We start from the raw sequence: 24884 nt of genomic DNA, 5'->3' as shown, positions 1-24884 counted from the left end.
AAAGGGCAAAACACAAATATATCCTCACCAGTAGCGTGTTGTGCCGCAGTGTCTACCATTTAAAAAGGGCACTGTTGTTATTATCAAAACATCATGACTTGCAGGTTCCCTTCCAAGTCACTCTCTGTCCAATCTTTATATTGTGGTTCCTTCATCATCAATGAGATTAAATCCTTGAAACCTACACACAAAAAAACTATTTGCAGAAAGATCCCTATCCGAAACATCCATATTCTCCAGAGATAGCACTCCACAAAGTGCTGGAGTAACTCAGCAGGTCAGGCAGCATCCCTGGAGGAAAAGGGAGGGCGATGTTTCAGGTTGGAACCCTTCTTCATGCCCGGAGAGCAGTAGGAATCAGGAGATGCTGCCTGACCTACGACACAAAATGCTGGAGAAGCTCAGCGAGGCAGGCAGCATCTCTGGAAAAATAGATGACTTTTTGGGTCGAGACCCTTCTTCAGGCTAAGAGTGAATGCTGCCTGACCTGCTGAGCTACTCCAGTACTTTGTATCATTTTTTTGGTACACTGCATATGCAGTTCCTTGCGTCTACAACAAAACTATTGGAATGACTTTCCAACAATAATTGCTGCACTTGCTTGAGATGCCCATATTTTATCAAAAAAATATAAAAACTGGAAACGCTTTGTATCTGAAATATTTCCTTCAAACCTGGCAAATATTTACCCCTCAATCAACATAACAGATGAAGTGCATGTTATTATACTATTGTTAATATAGGAAGAGGGGCCAGCCAGTTTCCTATTACAATAAGAACCAATAGTTCAATAGCATCTCATTAGCTGTTGCAGCATTGTGGCAGGTTTTGACGTCAGAGAAGGAAAGTTATCTCTTAAAACAGGAAAACAATCTGTCATTTTCTTTACAATTTACACCGAGGAGCATAGTAGGAAATTCCTTTCTACATAAAAGGTCACAATTCGTACTAGACTGCTTTGGAGAGGAAGAGCAAAGACAATCAAGGTAGCTCCCAAGTGTCAAGGCATCTGAATAGGCTTTTCAATAATAAATCTTCCTGAGGGGGTCTGCTTGTAAAAACATTTCCTAAACCACATGTTGTAACCAACATTTGTGAATAACTACAGCACGTTTTGCAAAATAATTACCGCAGTTAAAATGGGAACTGTTTGTAAAACTAGATAATCAAACTTTAAAACAAGATGATTTAGATTTACTGAAATCCTTGACTGAATTTGAAAGAGCATTACCGCTTTTCCAAAGTTTACATGCTAAACTCTATAATGAGCCTACTAAAATTAGAAAGAGCAAAACAATTGATAAATGGTGTTCACACATTCATTGTTGGAATCACTGCTCCCATCTGAATCAAAGCAATTTGATACTGGCTAATCGTATACTTCAAGGCCAGGAGATCACCTGAAAGTGGCACAACATAAGATCCTGACTAGTGGGTGCATGTTTCCAGGTTTGGATGTTCTCCTTATGACCGTGTAGGTTTTCTCCGGGTGCACCGATTTTTTTCCCCACATTCTAAACACGTGCAGGTTTAAAAGTTAATTAGCTTCTGTGAAAATTGTCACCTAGTGGGTGTAGGATAGTGTTAATGTGCGGGGATCGCTGGTCGGCCGAAGGGCCTGTTTCCACACTGTATCTCGAAACTAAATTGTTAGTGTTGCTAACTTGCAGCTCCAAAGACCTGGGTTCGATCCTGACCTCCGATGCTATATGTGTGAAATTAGTATAATTTCCCTATTACGGCACTCTTCTCCTCCTTCACAGATGAGTACAGCTTTACAATGCCAGAGACCCAGTATGATCCTGACTACGGGTGCTATCTGTACGCATTTGTACATTCTCCCCGTGGGTTTTTTCATCCCACACTCCAAAGACGTGCAGGTTTGCAGATTAATTGGCTTCTGTAAATTGTCCCTAGTGTGAAGAATAGCACTAGTCTATAGGTGATCGTTGATAGGCACAGACCTGGTGGGCCAAATGGCCTGTTTCCACACTGTAATTCTGACTAAATGTTGGGTGATAGAATAATTGGCTGCTTTTAAATTACTCCTTGTGGCAGGAGTACCAGGAAAGAGTTGATGAGGATACAGTTAGGTGGATCAGCACAGACATGGTGGGTCAAACGAATGAATGAATAAACTGGTGGCAAGAAAAGACCAGGATCAGTCAGGATTGCCTACATATGACCTCAGGTGCCTGGTAACCCCATTGTTGGCTTGGGAAAATATGATCTCAAGAGGGATACAATGTGGAGAACTGTGGAATTAATAACATAACTAGGGTGGAGGTTTGGTGTGTGTGTGAGGATGTGTGTGTGTGTGTGTGTGTGTGTGTGTGTGTGTGTGTGTGTGTGTTGTGTTTGTGTGTGTGTGTGTAAGGGGGTGGTGGTGGTGGTGTTTTGTGTTTGTGAGGGGGTGTGGTGGTGTTGTGTGTGTGTGAGGGGGTGGTTGGTTCTGTGTGTGTTTGGGGGTTGTGTGCTGTGTGTGTGTGTGTGTGTGTGTGTGCGTGGGTGGTGTGTGTTGTGTGTGTGGTGTGTGAGGGGGGGGTGGTGGTTGTGTGTGTGTGTGCGGGGGAGGGTGGTGGTGTGTTGTGTCGGTGTGCTGCTGCGGGGGCGTGGTGTTCTGTTGTGTGTGTGTGTGTGTGCGGTGGCGGGTGTGGTGTTCTGTGTGTTGTGTGGTGTGTGTGTGTGTGGTGTTGTGTGTGTGTTCGGGGGGGTGTGTTGGGTGGTGTTCTGTGTTGTTGTGAGTGGGGTGTGGTGTATTGCGGGGGGCGTGGGGTGGGTTCTCTTGCTTGTTGGTTCGTGTGCGGGTGGGGGGTGTGTGGGGTGTGCGGGTTTGGGTTTGTCGTTGTGTGTTGTGTTGTTCGTTGTGTGTGTGAGGGGTGTGTGTGAGGGGTGTGTGTGTGTGTGTGTGTGTGTGTGTGTGTGTGTGTGTGTGTGTGTGTGTGTGTGTGTGTGTGTGATGCTGGGACATTTCATGGGGCCTTGGGTCATAGATTCCTGCTGAACATTTTCAAAAGGGTACCCAGGAGTCATCCAGAATTCATCCTTGGGACTTCCTTACCTCAAGATGGCGGAAACAGTGTAGTCCTGATGCAGGGTTTAGACACAAAATGTTGGCAGATCCTTTCCCTCACCACTGAGGCGGCTCGACCCGCTTAGTTCCTCCAGCTGATACCTGTTGTCTGGCGCATACAGCTCACCATAAGGTTCAGGCAGATACTGGTTTTGTTTTTGCGCACGATGTCCTTGCCATGGAATGGGTTGTGTCTAACATCGGTGGGGAAATCCAATCCTTGTCCCCTCAGCCTGTGTTAAAACCAGGGTATAACTGTTTTAGGGTTCGATTTATTTTTAATGTGAAACATTCAATCAGTCAGTCAATTTTAGTCAGTCTTGCAAAAATAGGCGCATTAAAAGCCAGAACCCTTATCCCAGATGGATTACTTACTCAGTTCTCAATGACAGATAACATTTTTTGTTAAAAATCAGAATTTTACACCGTTTTTTTAAAAACATCATCTATAGTGATCACATCTTTGACTTATACTGTGCCAATATTAAGCAATGTGGACATGACAGTAGGGTACTTGCCCCTGATTTTCATATTCCCTAGCCTGCAATTCCAACCAGGTTCATAATGTAGAAAACACAGAGCATCAGATTCATGCATTGCACTGAATTTTTGTACCTAAAAAACATTTGAATATTTCATTTAAATTTTAATATCTTAATTGCAGACCCAAAATTCTTTGCAAGAATTTGAACATAAAACGACTGCAATTCATGTTAACGAAATGTCATGAAAGTAAATGATTGTGCAAAAAATGAAAAGATTGAGAACAATTCAGGTAAACGTACACATTGGTCATGCAATGCTTTGAGTCAGTGCCTGAAAGGAATTCAAGACATCTTTTCAGAGAGTGGTAAATTCACATCTGAAAATGTTTAACCATAGGTATTGGTTGTGGATTGTTAAAGAAGGAGAAGCCAGTACGTAAAGAATGCAAAGAGTGCAATGGTTTCAAATCTGTGGTGACATAGGGCAGGGAGAATGCAAGTGTTAAGAGGACAAATCTTGAAGCTGGAAGAGCAGCAGAATTTTTAGTGAGATGGAGATGGTGGAATGTGTAGTATTAGAAGCCATTGGGACAGCAGTTACATAATCCCGGCTCTAGGTGATAATTGGGAGCGTTTAGCAGTGTATGATGGAAGAGCAGATACCAATATGAAGCTGTGCACTGAAGATACTTAAATATTCAATAACATCTACACAAATCCGTTTAAATCCTGTATTGTACTAAAACAGTATTGATTGTACACAGACACTTCCAGGATAGCTGGTCCAAATAAAGCACACATTAGAGAGCAGGTAAGAACTTGGATTGTATTATTTACACACATTTCGTTCCCACTGGTTAACTGAAATCAATGGAACCAAATGTGAATGTGTGAACATAACCAGTTGTCAATATTTATGCATGTTTTTAGCACTAATATCAGAGGTGATTCCCCCCCGAGGTCTTCTTTTAATTCACTGTTAATTTTAAACTCTTACATAACCTTTCCTTTGCAAGTTGACAGAATCTTATTGAGCTACAGTTTCAGCGACTTTCTAATGTATTATTCAAGAAACCACACAATATTTCAAACCCGCACTACTTTAACCATAAAATTCTCGTTACTCGTGAGGGGATTCGGAAATTAACTGTGTGAAAGCTGAGAGTATTGTGGTATTGATGCATTTGACAGGTGGATATTTCTGGCGATAACTAATCCAGCATCATTCACGAAGAACTACAACACATCATGATAACTACCACCCAGGGCATTGCTTCCTGTTAGTCATTTGCTGCGATGAGTATCAAGAGCGAAGTATAATAGGCAATCAAGGTATAGCAGTCATTGAGTGCGGGATTCAATCGTGTTAACAAGCAGTGTCAACACTGTGCAAAATATCAGAATGAGGAAACAAGGGCACTATTCAAAATTCTAAGGATGTCCTAAATTATTTTGAAAGTGGAACTACTTCCCATTATATGGGCAAATATGACAAATAATTTTCACAGTCAGCTATGACCACAGCATCATATAACCAATTGAATTTGTTATTGACTGGAAAAAAATATTAGCCAGGAAAGACCAAGACAATTCCTGGTCTTGTAGGCATTGTGCTGTGGGACATTTTATATCCACCCATAGAGTCAGACGGAATTTCCCCCACCCTTCCTGAAGTCATCTGTTGCCAGCCCTGTTTTGTTCTGGCCTTCTCCATCTCTCAGTCTGAGGAAGGGTTTCCGACCCAAATGTCACATATTCCTTTCCTCCAGAGATGCTGCCTGACCCACTGAGTTAAAGCCCTGTCCCACGGTTCGAGTTCATTCCAAGAGCTCTCCCGAGTTTAAAAAAAATCAAACTCGTGGTAAGCACGGAGAATGAACGTAGCGGGTACGTCGGAGCTCGGGGACGTCTCTTAGCGCTAACGGCAGGTACTCGGGAAGACTCGCTAATGGCAGGTAAGCACGGGAAGACTTGTGAAGATTTTTCAACATGATGAAAAATGCCCACGAGAGCCCCGAGTACCGACGAGTGGCCATTACCGTAAATCTCCGAGTTTGAATCAGGGCAAACTCGGGAGAACTCTTGGAATGAACTCTCACCGTGGAATAGGGGTTTAACGCCAGCATTTTGTGTCTGTATTCAGAATGTGATATCTCATCTTAATGAGTGCCTCGGCAACAAGACAGCACTTTCCCACCAATGGAGTGATGTGCTAGTTATGTGCTCAGATCCCAGTGTCGGGGGAAAAGGTACTGGCAGAAGTGGAAACCAAATGCTACTTACATTTTTCACATCTTGAGTTAAAGATAAACTATAATCTAGATCAATTTTGAATCTGCTTGCCAGGAGAAAAGATGCATTAGGGAAAGGAAGGGGAACACTGTACTGTTGGTAACAGATTTGAATTTACTCTGGTAAATGCCCAGTAGATATCAACCCATTGGTGATAACCAATGAGTCAACAAGAAGAGTGGGAAGAGTTTTGATGAGATGAATAAAAATGACAGTTATGGTGTGTACAGTCTGATCAGCACATTATGAGGATGGGACAGCATTAGAGTGTATGCAGAGATTTACAAAAGTGTTTAAGAAAGAACTGCAGATGCTCGTTTACACAGAAGATAGACAAAAAATTCTGGAGTAACTCAGCAGGTCAGGCAGCAACTCTGGAGAAAAGGAATAGGTGACGTTTTGGGTGGAGACTCGTCACCAGACTGAGCGTCATGGTGGGGGAAACTAAAGATATGGAAGGTACAGAGAAAAGCAGATACTGCAACTATGACTCAAGAAAGGTGGAGCCCACAATGGTCCATTGTTGGCTGGTGAAGAGGTGATGATGAAAGGATACAAATGGCAAAATTATCAAGACTAGGATGGGGGAGGGATGGAGGGAGAGGGAATGCAAGGGTTACTTGATGTTAGAGAAATCAATATCCATACCACTGGGTTGTAAGCTGCCCAAGTGAAATATGTGTGTGGCCTCACTCTGACAGTGGAGGACACCCAGGAAGGAAAGGTCAGTATGGGAGTAGGAAGGGGAGTTAAACTGTTTGGCAACCAGGAGATCGCGTCGGCCCTGATGGACTGAGCGTAGATGGTGTCAGGTCTAGCAAATTATGAGGCGACACTAACTGGGCTGGAATGTTTTTCTTTGGATCAAAGGTATACAAAACAATGGAGGTATATATAATTATGAGAGCAACATCAGTATGACCAGGAAAGACATACCCTTAGCAGAGATGTCAATAACTGAAGGACATGGATTGAAGAAACAAGAAAGTGCAGATGCTAGAAAAAAAAAAAAAAAAAAAAATGCCGGAAGAACTCAGCAGGTCAGGCAGCATCTGTGGAGAGAATGGACGGATGATGTCTTGGGTTGCGACCCTATTTCTGACATGCTCATGGATAGAAGTCAATGGAACAAAGCAAGAAGAATTGTGGAAAGGTCGGTGAGAAAGGTCAGTATTACTCACTGCTTGAAAGGATGATAGAGGAAAAAATTCTCACTACATTTAAAAAAAGTCAGAAGTGCAGCAAGCCCTGCAGCTGAATGGCCACGAGCTGGAAAGTGGGATAAGTTTAGTTTAGTTTACAGATATAGTGTGGAAACAGACCCTTTGGCACACCAGGCTGACCAGTGATCACTCATACACTAGATATATTGTACCCACTCGGGACAATTTGCAGAAGCTAATCAATCTACTAACTTTCAGTCTTTGGGATGGAGCCAGAGCACCTGGAGAAAACCCATGGAGTCACAGGGCAAATGTACAAGCTTTGTACAGATAGCACCCATGGTCAGGATCAAACCCGGGTCTCAGATGCTATAAAGCACCAAATCTACTTCTTCTTCTTGCGTATGGCGTGCACCGCATAAAGTTGTAGCACAACTTGTTCTATTTGATCTTATTTGATTGTGCACGCCAGGATGATTGCACTCGTTGAAACAGGGCGGACCACGTGAAGGTTGCAATCTCCCACCCCAACAAATCTACTGACGTGCCAGCCTTAGATCATTTGTGTTTTGATTACGATGGACTCAGTGGACTCCCGTGCAGAAAATCTTTTTAAATATATGAACTTTATTGATTGTGATATGTTCATGACATGGATGCAACTGGTATGATCAGTCAACTTGCCAAGGACATGAAAGTTGGTGGGATCAGGGATATTTAAGGAGGTTACCCAAGGATAAACAAGGATATTGAGCAGCTGGTAAATTGAACAAATCAGCGTCAGGTGGAATTTAACCCAGACATGCGAGATAATGCAGTTTACAGACAGGCCATACATAGTAAATGGCAAGGATCTTAGGAGTGTTGGTGTACAGAGAAGTCTTGGGGTGCAAGTTCATTGTTCCCTGAAAATCAGCATCCAGGTGTATGGGGTAGAAAAGAAGGCATTTGACTTGCGTTTCCTACATAGAACAAGACGTTCAGTTTAAGGGCTGGGACATCATGTTGCATCTATACAAAACAAAGCATTGAGTACAAGTGTCAGAAAGTCATGATGCAGCCTCATAAGACTTTAGTTAGGCCTTATTTGGTGTATTGGGTACAGTTCTGGTTGCCCCATTACAGGAAGGATGTAAGGCTTTGAAAAGGGTGCAGAGGAGGTTTAACAGAATGATGCCCGGATTAGCTATAGGGAGAGATTGGATAGACAGATAATTTCCCCCAGAATGCAGAGTGGAGACCTAACAGAAATATATTAAAGTATGAGTGGTATAGATAAGGTAGAAAGTCACAACCTTTTTTTCTCAGTATGGAAATATCAAATACCAGAGGGCATAGCTTTAAGGTGAGAGGGGATAAGTTTAAAGTCCAAAAACTGACCGTCTGGTGTACCAAAAACAACCTGGTACTAAACCCATCAAAGACAAAAGAACTTGTCGTTGACTTCAGGAGGAAGAGGAGAGAGGAACCTGCTCCCTTGTACATCAAAGGAGACATGGTGGGGAGAGTCAACGACTTTAGGTTCCTGGGAATAAACATCTCCCAGGACCTCAAATGGCAAATGAACACCGTCACTCTCTTGAAGAAGTCTCATCAGCGGCTGTATTTCCTGAGGTCTCTACGGAGAGCTAACGTCTCACAGCCGCTGCTGCTGTCCTTCTATCGATGCTCCGTGGAAAGTATCCTCACCTACGGAATCCTGGTGTGGTTTGCCAGCTGTACTGTGGCTGAGAGGAGGGCGCTGCAGGGAATTATAAAAACTGCGCAGCGCATTACAAACGCTAACCTGCCCTCCTTGGATGACATATACAAGGCCCGATGCTTGCGCAGAGCCATAAATATCAAGATGGACACTTCCCACCCTGCCAACCACCTTTTTACTCTGCTACCCTCGGGGAGGTGACTCAGGTCTCTGCAGGCTCGCACCGGTAGACTAAAAAATAGTTTCTACCCATGTGCGGTAAAAGAGCTTAACTCCAATAGTGAACACTGGGAAGCAAGAAGTAACTTCGAGGAATTCTTTTAAACTTTTTTTTTTTAAATGTATCTATTATTTTACTATTAACTGTACATATGTGTATTGGTTGTTGTGTTGTATTTCTTTTAACGGAGGAGAAGCAAATGGAATTTCGTTGCTCAGTTTTGTGCAATGACAATAAACATATTCTATTCTATTCTATTCTAAAGGAGAGGGGCAAGTTTTTTGAATTTAATTGAATACTTTATTTTCCCAGTGAAATTCTTTGCTTGCATACCCAAAGTATGCAAATAGTCACCCTTAAAGGACATTGACAAAGTTGCTAATAACGCCCCGCACCAGGTCCCCCTTTGTTCTTGAGTGTCTGAAATGCACTGCCAGGTGCGGTGGTGGAAGAAGATACGATGGCGGCCTTTTGGACATGGATATGCAGGAAATGGAGGGATATGGATTATGGCAGATAAGAGTTGGTCTTGGCATCATGTTTGGCACAGATATTGTGGGCCCAAGGGACTGTCCTTGGGTTGTACTGTTCTTGGGTTGGTTGTCCTTGGGTTGTACTGTTCTATGCTCTTTGGTTCTGCCATATTTGGAGAATTAGGCACAGTTCTGGTCGCAACGCTATAGGAAGGATGTGGTGGCATTAGCAAGAGAGCAGAAGAGATTTACCAGGATGTTACCTGGAATATCCATCTTCAGACTGAAGGTGACATGGAGATGCATTAGCAGAAAAAAGTAGGAAACACTCACTCAGCAGGTCAGGCAGCATCTACGGAGAGAAAAACAGAGCTAATGTCTCAGGCCTGAGATCTATATTTTGACCATAGGGCTTTGGGCTTGAAATATTAGTTCTATTTCTCTTATGTTGAATGTTCGCACCATTTTCTATGTTTATTTCTCATTAGCAGCAATTGCAATTTTCTTTTGTATTTTTATTTTCTTTGAAAATATATTAGGGCAGGCAAAATAAGTATGATCAAGCAGACAGGAGGAACTGCAAATGTTGGAATTGTGAGCAGAACACGAAGAGCTGGAGAAACGCAGCGAGTCAGGCAGCGTCTATGGAGGAAATGGACAAGGACCCTACTTCAGTCTGATCAAAAGGTGTTGGGTTTTAAGGAACAAAGCAAGATGGAGAGGCCTGCGGAGGATAGACACAAAAGGCTGGAGTAACTCAGCAGGATAGGCAGCATCTCTGAATAGAAGAATGGGTGATGTTTTGGGTCAAGACCCTTCTTCAGATTGAGTCAGGGGAGAGGGAGATGTGGAGATAAAGAAGTGTAAGGTGTGAAAACAAGAAAAGGAGATGGAGATCAAAGAATATGGAGAATAGATCATTGTTAGGTAGGAGAAGGTAACAACAAAGCAAACAGTAATAAAATGTAATCGAGGACAGCCGGTTTCCAGAGAACTATGAGGGAGGGGGGGGGGGGTGGGGGTGGAGAGAGAGGTAAAGCAAGGATCACGAAGTTAACGAAGTTAATATTCATACCACTGGGGTGTAAGCTGGGAACAGGCGGACATTAAGCCTGACAATTGGTAGGAATGCTGCGGGTTACACGAGAGGATGGATAGAACGGAACTGGAATAGCCAGAGAAGACTGGAGAAGGGCGTGGGGTTGGTAGCGAAGGAGAGGGATTTAAATCCTGCATGAAGACTTTGTGTGTTGCTTATCCGGGTGGGAGTGGGGTTCAGTCAACACATGTTGATCGTTTAATCCTTTCCATCTGGGCTTTGCAGGCAGTCCCTTTGTTTTTAATGAGGCAGAAGCCCGTAACCCTCTTTGGACCCTGAGGGCTGAGACATCCGTGGAGAGGAGGGTTTCCTGTTAGCCTCTCTCCCCTGCCCCGAGTTAGAATGATAATAGTACCCGGTCCAGCGACCAGTTCTGCTACCAGGATGCTAGTTGCTGGGCGGCACCGACAAATATTAATCGTGGGGGGGTAAAATCAGTCTGCAGTGTTTCTGCAGCCGGATACAGTGGATTAATACTGGTGCGATATGCCACATTAGTAGCCCACGCCTTCAGCACGCAACCCTTGCACTTTGTCTCAAAGCCACAATAGAACCGTTCACGATACAATTAAACAGTTCTCGTTCTGGGTAGAAGACACCGGGTAGTTTGTTTAAATAAAAGCAACGCCCCGTCATCATGTGCAATAATAACGATAACAGTAACAATGCCGAAACATTCCTCACAAATTAAACTGTTCTGGCGGAAATTAATGCAAAAAGGGGTTTCTTCAGATGCCGGGAAGAAAGCAACACAATCCAGGGGCATTTCACACATGGAGAAGGTTGTGTAGGAAGTGAAATGAAGCTCCTCGATTGTCCCAAGATGATTTCCCCATTATCACCGGCTTTTAAATACAACGCCAATGTAATATTGACTCAATGATTCTCCCTTTGCCAGCGCACACATTTATAAGTTCAGCATGACTTTAACCGGTTATGTCTCCTAATTTTGCAATAGTTTACGAACATCCACTTGTACTCTTTAAATAAAAACAAAACTGCTTATTTTCTTAGCAGCAACGGACCCAGAAATAAAAACAAGCCACAACATCTTCCCGCGTAAACACACAACTCGGTTTGAAACCATATAAACTGCGTTACAATACATTGGAGAATAAGACAATATGGATGTTTTTTTAATTAATAAACAGTCAAAAACAAAATTAAACCCACCTTGGAAATGCAATGTGAACCAAGTAAGAAAACGGGAGCAACAGAGAATTGTAATTTCAGAGGGGATATCCTCAGCATTTAACAGCAGATAGTGGAAATTTCCACCATGTGAACTCAGCATGCAAACAGTTTCAGGTTTCATGAATGACGGAACACGCCCTGTACTCGGGGATCCACCAATCGAAGCAAACTCTTTCAAGGCAGACCCTTCGCAGAGACCCAGGCACACTTCCAATACGACCTGAACTAGTGTGAAATTCCGAGTTCTGGCAAGTCATCCCGGCTCTGTTGGAAAATGCATCTCATTGCTTTGTAAAGAAATAATAATACAGAGAAATGCAGATACAAGGAATCCAGTCAGAAGAAGGGTCCCGTAAGATAGACACAAAGCGCTAGAGTCACTCAGCGGGTCGGGCAGCATCTCTGGAGAAAGGGAATAGGTGACGTTTCGAGTCGGAACCCTTCTTCAGACCTGAGTTTTATTTTATGCCTATCTTCGGTATAAACCAGAATATCCTACATTGAAGAAGGGTCCCGACCATGTTCTCCAGATGTGCCCATGTTCTATCCATGTTCTCCAGATGTGCCCATATTCTATCCATGTTCTCCAGATGTGCCCATGTTCTCCAGATGTGCCCATATTCTATCCATGTTCTCCAGATGTGCCCATGTTCTATCCATGTTCTCCAGATGTGCCACCTGCTCAATTGAGTTACTCCAACACTCTGTGGCTTTGTTATATACCAACACACTTAGTATTTGGTATTGCCTCTATCTCTCATATTAAAAGGGTTTACCAATTCTTTTCCCCCTTACCAATTCTCTTGTAGGACCAAGGAACTGCAGACGGTGGTTTACACAGAAGGACACGAAGTGCCGAAGTAACTCCGAGGATAGACACAAAATGCTGGAGTAACTCAGCGGGACAGGCAGCATCCCAGCGGTTCAGGCAGTATCTCTGGAGAATTTGTATGGGTGAGCTCTGAGTCGGGACCTGGTCGGCGGTCTCAAGACAGCACCCGTACTCAGAATCGAACTCGGGACTGTGGCGCTACTCGAACTACTTATTATCCAAACGCTGCACTTGAAACCCAAACATACTCACTCTCGCAATGGCTGCTCCAAAATGGCCACCCTACTGATCCCACTTTAGTCTGAAGCTAACAAGCCCTTATCTTTTTTTAAAATCTCCCATTCTGCTCCTCAGTTTCTTGGGAATTTCTGCATTAATAAGGAAAAATATTTGTGCAACGGGCTGTTGCAATGCTATAAACTCCACGGGCGGATTTTAATTTCTAAATTGTAGTAGTCAAAGGGCAGGCGATTATATCTGCCAATTCCAAATCTGCACTCAGTCTGCCTGGACCTACTTGATCTCCTGAATGCCAAAAACTTTAATTCCCCTTCACATTCCCACACTGACCTTCTGTCCTAGGCCTCCTCCATTCTCAGAGTGAGGCCAAATGCAAATTACAGGAGCAGCCTCATATTTCGCTTGGGCAGCTTACAGCCCAGTAGTACGTATACATATTGATTTCTCTAACTTCAAGTAACCCTTGCATTCCCTCTCTCTACATCTCTCCCACAGCAAAGTCGTATCAGCTTCAAAGTCATCTTGTTGAGTCATATTGTTCATACTCATTCTCACCTAGCACACAGCTAACAATGTGTAAGAAGAAACTGCAAATGTTGGTTTAAACCGAAGGTAGACACAAAAAGCTGGAGTAACTCAGCCAGGACAGGCAGCTTCTCTGGAGAGAAGGAATGGGTGATATTTTGGGTCACCTGAAATCTCTCCAGAGATGCTGCCTGTCCCGCTGAGTTACTCCAGCTTTTTGTGTCTATATACAGCTAACAATGGCCTGTTTCTTTTATCATTGTTACTTTTTTGCATATCTTTCATTCATTTGTTCTATAGTGCCCTCCATAATGTTTGGGGCAAAGACCCATCATTTATTTATTTGCCTCTGTACTCTACAATTTGAGATTTGTAATAGGAAAAAAACACATGTGGTTAAAGTGCACATTGTCAGATATTAATAAAGGCCATTTTTATCATTTTGGTTTCACCACATAGAAATTACAGCTGTGTTTACACACCTGAGCAATTACAAATACCTGTGAACCAATGTGAGAATTGTTTATGCCCTAAAATGGGGGGACTATGTATAAACACAGCTGTAATTTCCACATGGTGAAACCAAAATGTATAAAAATACCCTTTAATAAAATCTGACAATGTGCGCTTTAACCACATGTGATTTTTTTTTCTCTATTACAAATCTCAAATTGTGGAGTACAGAGATAAATAAATAAATGATGGGCCTTTGTCCCAAACATTATGGAGGGCACTGTATATCTCTACATCACCGTCTTTATCTCTTGTTCCCCTTTCTCCTGACTCTCAGTCTGAAGAAGTTTCTATCGAAGGTTTAGAGGGGTATGGGACTGGCTCAGATGGGGCATTGGGGTCAGCTTGGATAGGTTGAGCCAAAGAGCCCGTTTCCATGCTCTATGACTCTATTATCTTGAGAGTATCAGTTTGGGAATTTTTCAGTCTTCTGACTGTTAACAATTTCCTAAATTGATCACTCAATTAATCAAAAAGCACCCAGAAGCTGCAATCAGTAATCTCTAGAAATGAAACCTGACATTACGATGTTCCTAGTCGTTTGGATATTGATTTAGCTTAGTTTACTTTAGTTTGGAGATACAGTTTGGAAAAACACCCTTCAGCCCACTGGGTTGCACTGACCAGCAATCTCCGCACATTAACACTATCCTACACACAATGGGGACAATTTACAATTTTACTAAGCAAATTAGCCTATAAAACCTGTATGTCTTAGGAGTGTGGGAGGAAACTCGAGCATTCAAAATAATCCACCAATTTATTTTTATATGTATTAGCATTTTCATGCATTCCTAATCACAGTCTGACAACCTTAGGTCAGATTTGGAATTCTGAAGAGTTGACACTGAATCACTCTCCACACGTACTGCTTCACTTACCTACTGTGTTCTTCAGCATGTTTGTTTTTATCTTTTTTAATTAAGAACCCTTTTTCACAAATTATGTTTGACCACCAAACAAAAATAAAACTTTAAATAAATGTAAAATAAACCCATTATAGAAAAGCATATAATTCTTTTAATGGCACAATACATCTAAGACATACATCTAATACATCCAATACATCTAATACATCTAATACATCTAATACATCTAATGGCACAATACAGAAATGATGTCAAGCAAGATTTGATGCTAAACCACATAAGTGAATTTTCAGTTTAGTTGAGAGATACAGAGCAGAAACAGGCCCTTCAGCTCACCAAGTCCACACAGCATCCCTGCATATTAACCCTACCCTACACACACTAAGGACAATTTACACTTATACCAAGCCAATTAACCTACAAACCTGTAGGTCTTTGGAGTGTGGAAGGAAACCAAAGATCTTGGAGAAAACCCACACAGTCATGGGGAGAGTGTACACACAGCACCCGTGGTCAGGCTCCAACCAGGTCTCAGTCGTTGCAAGCACTGTAAGGCAGCAACTCTGCCACTGTGCCACCATGCTGCCCTGCAAACCTTCATGCAGGTTAACATGATGTTGGTTTTAAACAGTTGGTTATAAAATTATAAAATCACCAACACTGCATTATTGATAATCTGTGATCCGCACAAAGCTGGAATTTGAGACCTGGGGGGGGGGGGGGGGGGGGGGGGGGGGGGGAAGTGAAGAGACTATGGAGGGATAAGAAATTCAAAGTACAGTTATTGCCATTGTAGATGAATGGGTCCAGTGTTTATGGATAAAACAGACTGGGTACGGATTAGGATTTGGTGACAATAAACTAAACTAAACTAAGACAGGTTTCTGAAAATTGCAAGGCATTTTCCCAGGGGAAACTGGAACTAGAACCATTCATTGATACATGTTCCATACACAGATCCACCACCGATTTTCCGGCATCCTTGGTACCAGAGCCTTGCCTGATTATCCGTTTTGCCAGTCCAAAAGAGGTCACGCAATAATAATTCAACAATACGCCTCTGACACTCTAATTAGACCCCTCCCATGTCTATAAAGCACCATGGACTGCTGGGAACCTAAATAATAATAGAAACAACAAACTCTTTTGGGACAGAGGCACATGTGCTAATAGAGCCAGCACCACATGCAATGTCATCAGTGGCCACAATGCGCACTCACAATTTTTTCTGGATTAAAGGAGATGTCGGACCATCTTAGTGGCCGGAAATCTGTGGTGAACCTGTGAAAAACATCAAACTCCCCTAAAATATCATGGAAGATTCATTGTGAGCACAACTGCTGGTGTTAAACGTTTGCAGCAGTTTCTGCTTTTGCTATCAACATCCATCATTCAACCATCAGGCAGAATTGGCATATTGAATATAATTCAGCACACATATGACCAAGTCAAAGCTTTAAAAGTTAGATTGTGCATATTTCAAATAAACAATATTAAAATGGAGTATGTCAAATGTATGATCTGTAATTATCTGCATGATCCATTCATCCTCTTGTGTGTGTACAACTTTGGAACTTGGCACTTAACCCAAGAATATAGCAGCTGGCAGAAATCGGCTGTAATGTGTTAAAATGACTTAGATCAATAGCTCTTTTGCTCCTTTCCAATTCCCTCAGCATTTATTTACAAGGATAAATGAGTGGAAAATGCTTCCAAGTGCATGACATAAACATTTGTTACGGTATTCCTTACTTCAAATAACACATAGACATCAATGGAATGGATTCAGGGAAGTCTGAAGAGGGTCTTGACCTGAAACGTCACCCATTCCTTCTCTCCAGAGATGCTGCCAGTCCGGCTGAGTTACTCCAACTTTTTGTGTCTATCAGGGAAGACTTAAATGTATTTAAGATATTTTTGTGGAATTCTTTGCCACAGAAGGCTGTGGAGGCCAAGTCAATTGATATTTTTAAAAGTAGAGATAGATAGGTTCTTGATTAGTGCGGGTGCCAGGGGTTATGGGGAGATGGCAGGAGAATGGGGTTAGGAGGGAGAGATAGATCAGCCAGGATTGAATGGTGGAGTAGACTTGATGGGCTGAATGGTCTAATTCTGCTCCTATCACTTATTAGCCCTATATGTGTGGTCATATGAAGATTATTTATTGGAATCACGACGTCGGGAAGATCAAAATTCTAAATAGTTATTTTCTTTGTAAAAAAATAATAAATAGCTGTGTTTTGATGGATTATTTGTGATGATTTATAATTGTAGGAACATTCTGTTCTAATGTGATTTCACATCCAAAGGCTAGTCAAAGGCTAACTTCATTGTTAATAAATCATTATTGTTATGTACAAAAAACCAGCAGCCAATTTAAAAAGAGCAAGGCCTGACAATCAGCAAGGAGGAGACAACTGAATTTAATAACCTTGTATTCAAATTGGTGCCGGGTGATTTTGAACATCCATCTCGGCAGGCAGAAGAAGCCTTGTTTTTTTATTCTGCCGCGCAATAATTAGTCTTTGATTTGATTCCCCTGTTATCTCTCCAATGTGGTGAATTGAGGGCACATTCCAAGGCATGGGCAGATCCTCCAGCACTTATCAAGTTGACATCCTTCATTTGTCAGCCCATACTTGGAGGAGGTGGTTTATATGCTCGTTGCAGCTAGTCCCTAATCTGTTTCAGTTTAATGCCCAAAGAATATTGTTTGTTGTTTGCGTTTTGAGTGTACATATGTGTGCGTGTGTGTGCATGTGTATATGTATATATATATATATGTATATATGTATATATGGGTGTACTTTTGTGAGTGTGTGTATATACACACACTGAACTTTTTTTTTCTCTCGTTAATTATATTGTTTACAGTGCACTATGTTTACACATTCTGTTGTGCTGTAGCAAGTAAGAATTTCATTGTTCTATCTGGGACATATGACAATAAAACACTCTTGACTTGAATACTAATGAGCTATCACTAGCATCACTAAACACCATTCATGAACAAGAAAGCTTGTTGCTAACTAACGGCAGCCTGAAGAAGGGTCCCGACATGAAACTTCACCCATCCTTTTTGTCCAGAGATGCTGCCTGACCTGCTAAGTTACTCCAGCTCTTTGTGTCTGTCTCACTCAGACCAAAGTTTCTTATGCCCCTGTCCCACTTAGGAAACCTGAACGAAAACCTCTGGAGACTTTGCGCCCCACCCAAGGTTTCCGTGCGGTTCCCGGAGGTTTTTGTCAATCTCCCTACCTGCTTCCACTACCTGCAACCTCCGGCAACCACCTGCAACCTCCGGGAACCGCACGGAAACCTTGGGTGGGGCGCAAAGTCTCCAGAGGTTTCCGTTCAGGTTTCCTAAGTGGGACAGGGGTTAACCATTCAGTTCCATCCATGGTTTGGCAAAGAATTGACTCCAGGACTTTCTGTATGGTCCTTGAACTAATGTAAGCTTAGTATATTGCATTTTTGTTGTTTATTGTGCAGTATTATTTATTAATATCATTACTGTTGCTATAGTTACAGTTATATTATAACTAATTGTATTATTATTGTTGTATAGTATTTTTGTGAGTCAGTCTCACTCCACATTAACTTTTATTTAACCCAGAAATTGTTTTGGGGACTTATTTTGTGTAGCACAGGAAGTTCCCTGGAGGACATGTAGAGACGGTATATTGAGTTGCCAGCTACCGCAATTGCCCATGAATAAAGTACAGAAACCAACAGTAGCCCGATTATTACCCACAGCCCTGAGTGACTGGAGTAATTCAACACCAAAAACTAGGGTTACACTAACATGACAAGGTGACATAAACAATAATTATATTTCTTCATAATGGAATCAATTAAACATTCCATTGTAAAGAAATAACAGTGGGGACGCAACAGTACATCGATATGAAAGGTTTCGAGGAATATGGGCCAAACACGGGCAGGTGAAACTAGTATAGATGGGGCATCTTGGTCAGTGTGGGCAAATTAGGCTGAAGCGGCTATTTCTCTGCTACATAACTATGACTGGAAAGGGAGAAGATAGAATGACCAAGTTGCAAACAGTCCTTGATTATGTTGGCTGCCTTCCCGAGGCCGCATGGAGATGGAGTTGATGGGGAGTGGAGAGGCTGGTTTGCGATAATCCAGCTCCCTCAGGACATTGGTGGTGCCAGATGGGCAGAATGCCTGGACTGATTAATGTTATTTTTATTAATTCTACAACACACTTTTAATTCATTCTTTTTGGATGTTAGACAGCAGTAAAATTAATTTTCCAATTACTTTCCAGGTGGGCACAGTGGCACAGTGGTAGAGTTGCTGCCTTACAGCGCCAGAGACCCGGGTTCGATGCTGACTACAGGTGCTGTCGCTATGGAGTTAAATTGTATGTTAATTGGGTTTGGTAAAAAATTGTAAATTGTCCCTAGTGTGAAGAATAGTACTTGTGTATGGGCGGATCACTAGTCGGCGTGGACGGTGGACTGAAGGGCCTGTTTCCATGCTGTATCTCTAAGGTCTAAAGGTGAGATTGAATGTAGCATAGGAAACAGGGCCCAAATGTGTTGAAAGATAGATGAGGGTATATGGCCCCGATGAGTTTAAAGGGAGTGTGGGAGTTGAAATGCTGGTATATTTAAAGCAATCGTAGAAAATGGGGTCCCAGAGTGTTTTTTGAGGTAAGGGGAAACAGGACCTCAGCATGTTTAATTGGAGCAGGATTTTGGTAAGCATTCCAAAACCCACAAGGAAAATTAGTACAATTACAGTTCAATTCAGTTAACTGCCCATTCTGTATAAAATGTTTAAAGATTGACAGAAAGAAATGAAAAGAAAGCAGAGTTGCAAAACATTGTTAGTGTCAATATTTTTTCTTCTTTGCGACCTCATTCTGTTTTTCTTTAGGATCAGATGCATCCATTCGTGAAGTAAAAAGTAATTAGTTGTACTTTTAGACAACCCATCTGCAATAAATTGCCTTAAAACTAGAGTTAAGCCCCTGTCCCACTTAGGAAACCTGAACGGAAACCTCTTGAGACTTTGTGCCCCACCCAAGGTTTCTGTGCGGTTCCCAGAGTTTTTTGTCAGTCTCCCTACCTGCTTCCACTACCTGCAACCTCCGGCAACCACCTGCAACCTCCGTGAATCGCACGGAAACCTTGGGTGGGGCGCAAAGTCTCCAGAGGTTTCTGTTCAGGTTTCCTAAGTGGGACAGGGGCATAAGTCAAATGCAAGCACCCTCAAGGATGTACCAGCACTTCAAATACATCTTTTTGTATAAGTCATGATCATGTATTTACATTCTTCACAGTTTAAAGGTTAATATTCAATATCTTACAGGTTTGTTTTTTACCCCATCAATAAATTTAAAGGTAGCAAAATATTTTATAAAGTCTTTCAGTCATTAATGTTATTTCTTTCCAGATGCTGCCTTTAATTTCACCAATTTACTTTCTTGAATTTATTGACTGCTTGGGTATGGTCCAGAGACATACATTGGCATTTTGCCTACGCTCATGTGGTATTTTGATGTCCCATGGGCACCAATTGAGTTTAATCAAGTCCACGGAGTGGTGGATATTTAAAGAAAAAACTAAAAAACTAACTGCTGGGGAAACTCAGTGAGTCGGGCAGTGTCTGTGGAGGGAAATAGACAGAAGACCTTTTGGACCGGGACCTTTAATGTAGGCTGATGTAGAGAGGAGATAGCTGATAGAAAGAGATGAGGGGAAGGGGTGAGGCAAGAGTTGACAAGTGAGATCCAGTAGAGGAGGGGGTAGTTGGCAAATGAACTCAGTGGGGGAAATAAGGGTAGAGATGGTCAAAGCGGGTGGAGGTAATGTGTAAGAAGGAACTGCAGATGCTGGTTTAAACTGAAGATAGACACAAAAAGCTGGGGTAACTCTGTGGGACGGCAGCATCCCTGGAGAGAAGGAATGGGTGACGTTTTGGGTCGAGAACCGTCAGACTGGTTAGGGATAAGGGACATGAGAGATAGATGGTGATGTGGAGAGATAAAGACCAATGAATGAAAGTTATGCAAAAAAGTAATGATGATAAAGGAAACAGGCCACTTTAGGCTGTTTGTGGGGTGAGAATGAGAAGCTAGTCCGACTTGGGTGGGGGAGGGATAGAGAGAGAGGGAATGTCGGGGCTACCTTAAGTGAGAGAAATCAATGATCATACCCAGCTACCCAATGTAAAACATGAGATGCTGTTCCTCCAATTTGCATTTCGCCTCACTCTGACAATGGAGGAGATCGAGGACAGAATGGTCTGTGTAGGAATAGGAAGGAGAACTAAAGTGTCCAGCAAACAGGAGATCAGGTTGGTTCACGTAGGCGTAGGCTGAGCGAAGGTGTCCCGTGAAATGATCGCCCAGTCTGCGTTTGATCTCGCCGATGCATAAGAGTCCACATCTTGAACAACGGATACAGTGGATGAGGTTTGAGGAGGTACACGTGAACCTCTGCCTAACCTGAAAGGACTGTCGGGGTCCCTGGACAGAGTCGAGGGAGGAGGTATAGGGACAGGTGTTGCATCTTCTGCAGTTGCAGGGGAAGGTAACTGGGGAGGGGGTTGTTTGGGTGGGAAGGGATGAGTTATCAGGGAGTTGCGGAGGGAATGATCTCTGCAGAAGGCGGAAAGGGTTGGAGATGGAAAATTGTGGCTAGTGGTGGGATCCCGTTGGAGGTGGTGGAAATATCAGAGGATTATGTGTTGTACCCCACAGATGTACAGATTTATAGGATAATTGGCTTTGTTAAAAAAAAAATTGTAAATTGTCCCTAATATGTAAGATAGTACTAGTGTACGTGGATTGCTGGTCGGTGCAGACTCAGTGGGACGAAGGGCCTGTTTCCGCACTGTACGCCCTAAACTAAACTAATTAAAGTGTGCTGGAAGGAACTACAGATGCTGGTTTAAACCGAAGATAGACATAAAAAGCTGGGATAAGGTGTGGGCTCTGTTATTCTCTGCCCCTGTTGGATTCTATTGCAATGGGTTGGTGGGGAATGGAGAGGTGGTGGGGTCAGAAGGCTGTGGGGAGTGGGTTGTTACTAGGCTGGTTGTTGACTGCAAAGAAATTAGAACAAGGAAAACATTGTCACACTGACTTGATGTCAATATGAATTGAAAGCTGAAGAGACCTTCTGAATTTGGCTTGATGTACCATGCTATAAAAAGATTTGAGCACACTGTCACCTTAACAGGCCTGCAAACAGCTGAGTGCATGCTAAAAGTGGTTTCTAATTCATGTTGAAATATGTCATAACCATGAAGTACTCTATGATATATCGATGGTATCATATTTTTCAGTACATAAGTAATAGCGAGTATATAAACATATTCTTATGAAAGTGTTTCAAATGTTGCTCCCTCTGTCTGTATATGGGCGATCTTATCATCGTTGAACTGTGAACAGCATGGATCAGTAGTGTGCTGCTCTCAGTGAAATGGCTGTCTTTCAATTTTGTAAATAACTCATTTTTTTACAATTAATATAGATAAGCACCAGATTTAGATACCAATAAAGCAGAAGAAAATGCCCACCATAAGTATATACAATCACATCAAGCTTAAACTAAAATTGAATTCATGCAGATAATGGAAGATGACAATGCTGGATAATACAGGGTGACTGGTTATAATAGCAACACTGCTTTATATGGAAAAGTACATGCATGGAATTGGAGGTGCAACTTGTTAGTATGATTTCAATGACTAGAGTTTGGAAGGATGAGGGCCTGTGGAAGTGGAGAGGATGTTTCCACTAGTGGGAAAGTCTAGGACCAAAAGCCATAGCCTTAGAATAAAAGGATGTACGGTATCTATAGAAAGGAGATGAGGATGAATTTATTTAGTCAGTGGGTGGTGAATTTATGGAACCCATTGCCACTATAGAGGCCAAGTCCATGGATATTTTTAAGGCGGAAATTGACAGACTCTTGATTAGTACAGGTGTCACGGGTTATGGTGAGAAGGCCGGAGAATGGGGTTGAGAGGGAAAGATAGATCAGCCCTGATTGAATGGCAGATAAACTTGATGGACCAAATGGCCTAATTCTGCTCCTTCAATAACTGAACGTATGAACCACCCAGTGGTAACTGCAATCTTTATTGCCTCAGTTAATAATATGGAGATCAGGACTCACAGGATGTTTTAATTGTATAATCGCCCTCCCACTTACCTACAGCCCGTCTCTTCCAGAACAATATTATTGTATGCTTGTTGTGGGGCTGTAGAGAGACTGCCTTTAGAGTTATAAAGTTATACAGCCTTCAAACAAGGTCTTTGATTCAACTCATCTATGCTGACCTATCCATTTGCCAGCATAAGGCCGACATACCTTTAAAATATTCCTATCCATGTGCCTATCTAAATGTGCCTTAAACATCATAATTGTCCCCACGCCTATAGCTTCCTCTGGCAGCATGTTCCATATACCCACCATTCACTGTGTAAAATGGTTGCTCCTCATGTCCTTTTAAATTCCCAATTGTCCCAGTTTGGCCTGCATTTGGCCCATATCTCTCCGAATCCTTCCGTGCCGCTCATTGGTTCAAATGTTCTGTGAAAGTTGTGTGGCTTCATCCGGTATCTTGTTGCATATATGGACTACCCCCTTTTGCTCTTGGTCACTCTAAAATCTTTCTGCTCTCACCTTACATCAATTCCCGCTTGCCGATTCCTTTTTCTCAGATCCAATCTTCTCATCATTCCCATTGCTCTAAAGTTTAAGGTGAGGGAGGAAAGATTTAATAGGAACCTGAGGGGTAACTTTTTCACACAAAAGGGTGATGGGATGAGCTGCCGGGGAGGTAGTTGATGCAGGGACTATCGCAATGTTTAAGAAACATTTAGATAGGTACATGGATAGGACCGGTTTAGAGGGACACCAGCCAAATGCAGGCAGGTGGGACTAGTGTAGATGAGACATGTTGGTCAGTGTGGGGAAGTTGGGCCTGTTTCCATGCTGTATGACTCTACATTGATTCTCTTTATCTCCTTTGGTTTGGGCTGCAAGTATGGGCTTCACCAGCCCTTGCTTCTCAACATGATCCCAGCCTTCTGTTCTCCTTTCAGAAAACCAAGAACTCCCTGTTGTCCAGGTGACGATGATTGAACAGGGAGAGAGGAATTGCAAAATAATTGCATCACTCAATCTAACATTCGCAGTCACCACTCACAACCTGATACTTTGCCCCTTCTAGATGTCAACATGGAGATGGGGTCAGCCTGCAGTGACTCATTGAAATCTGACGCTCACTGCCACCACCCCAGAAACGGATACCTTGTGTACTCTAGTGGTCAGCTTCGAGGTGTGATCTGCATGCAGTAAATAAATCATTGAGCATGAGTGGTCTGTAGGCAGGGCAAAGTGAAAGATTGGCCCAGGTGCCTTCTCTCCAGAGCCGTCCAGAGAGCATGTGTGACAAATGAAGGCTGAAGGCCTTGCAGAATGGAACTGGTGGACATGCCTGTCAACTGGACTTGTTAAAGACCAATGGTTCAATGGTGTTTTATTGTCACATGTGGCAAATGCACGCACACAGTGAAATTATTTTCTTACAAACAGTCCAGTAGAGTATTGCCATACCATCCCGAATGGCAATTGTACAGAAACAGTCTGCTGAGCCGGCATGCACGAGGCGCCATGTTTTGGCGCCATTTTCCAAGTCCAATCCACGCACCAGTAGTCATGAGCAGTGCCCGTTCTAGGCGAGCCCCAGGCTGCATTTGGGCCTCCAGCCATCGCCTTCCTTGGTCAAGAGCAATCGACGTCCTCTCCTCACCTATCCACCTTTGTGCCCTGGGGGACATTGTGGGCATGGGGAGAGGGAAACGTGCACGGTGTTTGGACCCCTTCCTCTCTCGTAGGGAAGAGCTTCTGAGTGTCAAGAGGCAAGAGTGTTGTATATGTCCCAGACAGAACAATGAAATTGAAACTTACAGCAGCACAACATATATAAAACACAGTACTCTGTAACAATATAATAAATGAGAAAAAAAGTTCAGTCTAGTGTGCATATATATATATAATTTGCACTATTATTTTGTTTTTATAATATACTAGACCAAGTGCAGACCCGTTGGGTCTGTTCCCCCAACGTGTGGGGAGGAGGCGGCACGCAGCGTCACACACACTAACTATCCCCCCCCCCGCACTCACGCTAATTACCCCCTTGATATTATATTAAT

At 42.7% G+C, this 24884-nt stretch overlaps 1 protein-coding gene across 2 annotated transcripts in view; it reads right to left on the bottom strand.

The window, feature by feature from the left end:
• The window catches only part of slc38a4 (solute carrier family 38 member 4), a 94183-nt gene extending 82340 nt beyond the window's left edge, over positions 1–11843 (bottom strand). Inside the window, exons 1-2 of one of the 2 annotated variants that reach the window (XM_033038124.1) lie at positions 11681–11843; positions 3062–3306 (exon numbers count right to left, since the gene is read on the bottom strand). The gene's annotated coding sequence lies outside the window, so the exon portion shown is untranslated. The remainder of the gene's footprint in view (positions 1–3061; positions 3307–11680) is intronic. The other variant, XM_033038126.1, reaches the window with a different exon arrangement.
• Between the last annotated feature and the right edge of the window lie 13041 nt (positions 11844–24884).

The sequence above is a fragment of the Amblyraja radiata genome, chromosome 19, assembly GCF_010909765.2.
Source record: "Amblyraja radiata isolate CabotCenter1 chromosome 19, sAmbRad1.1.pri, whole genome shotgun sequence".
Taxonomy (NCBI): domain Eukaryota; kingdom Metazoa; phylum Chordata; class Chondrichthyes; order Rajiformes; family Rajidae; genus Amblyraja; species Amblyraja radiata.
This window is presented reverse-complemented; position numbering and strand designations above follow the sequence as displayed.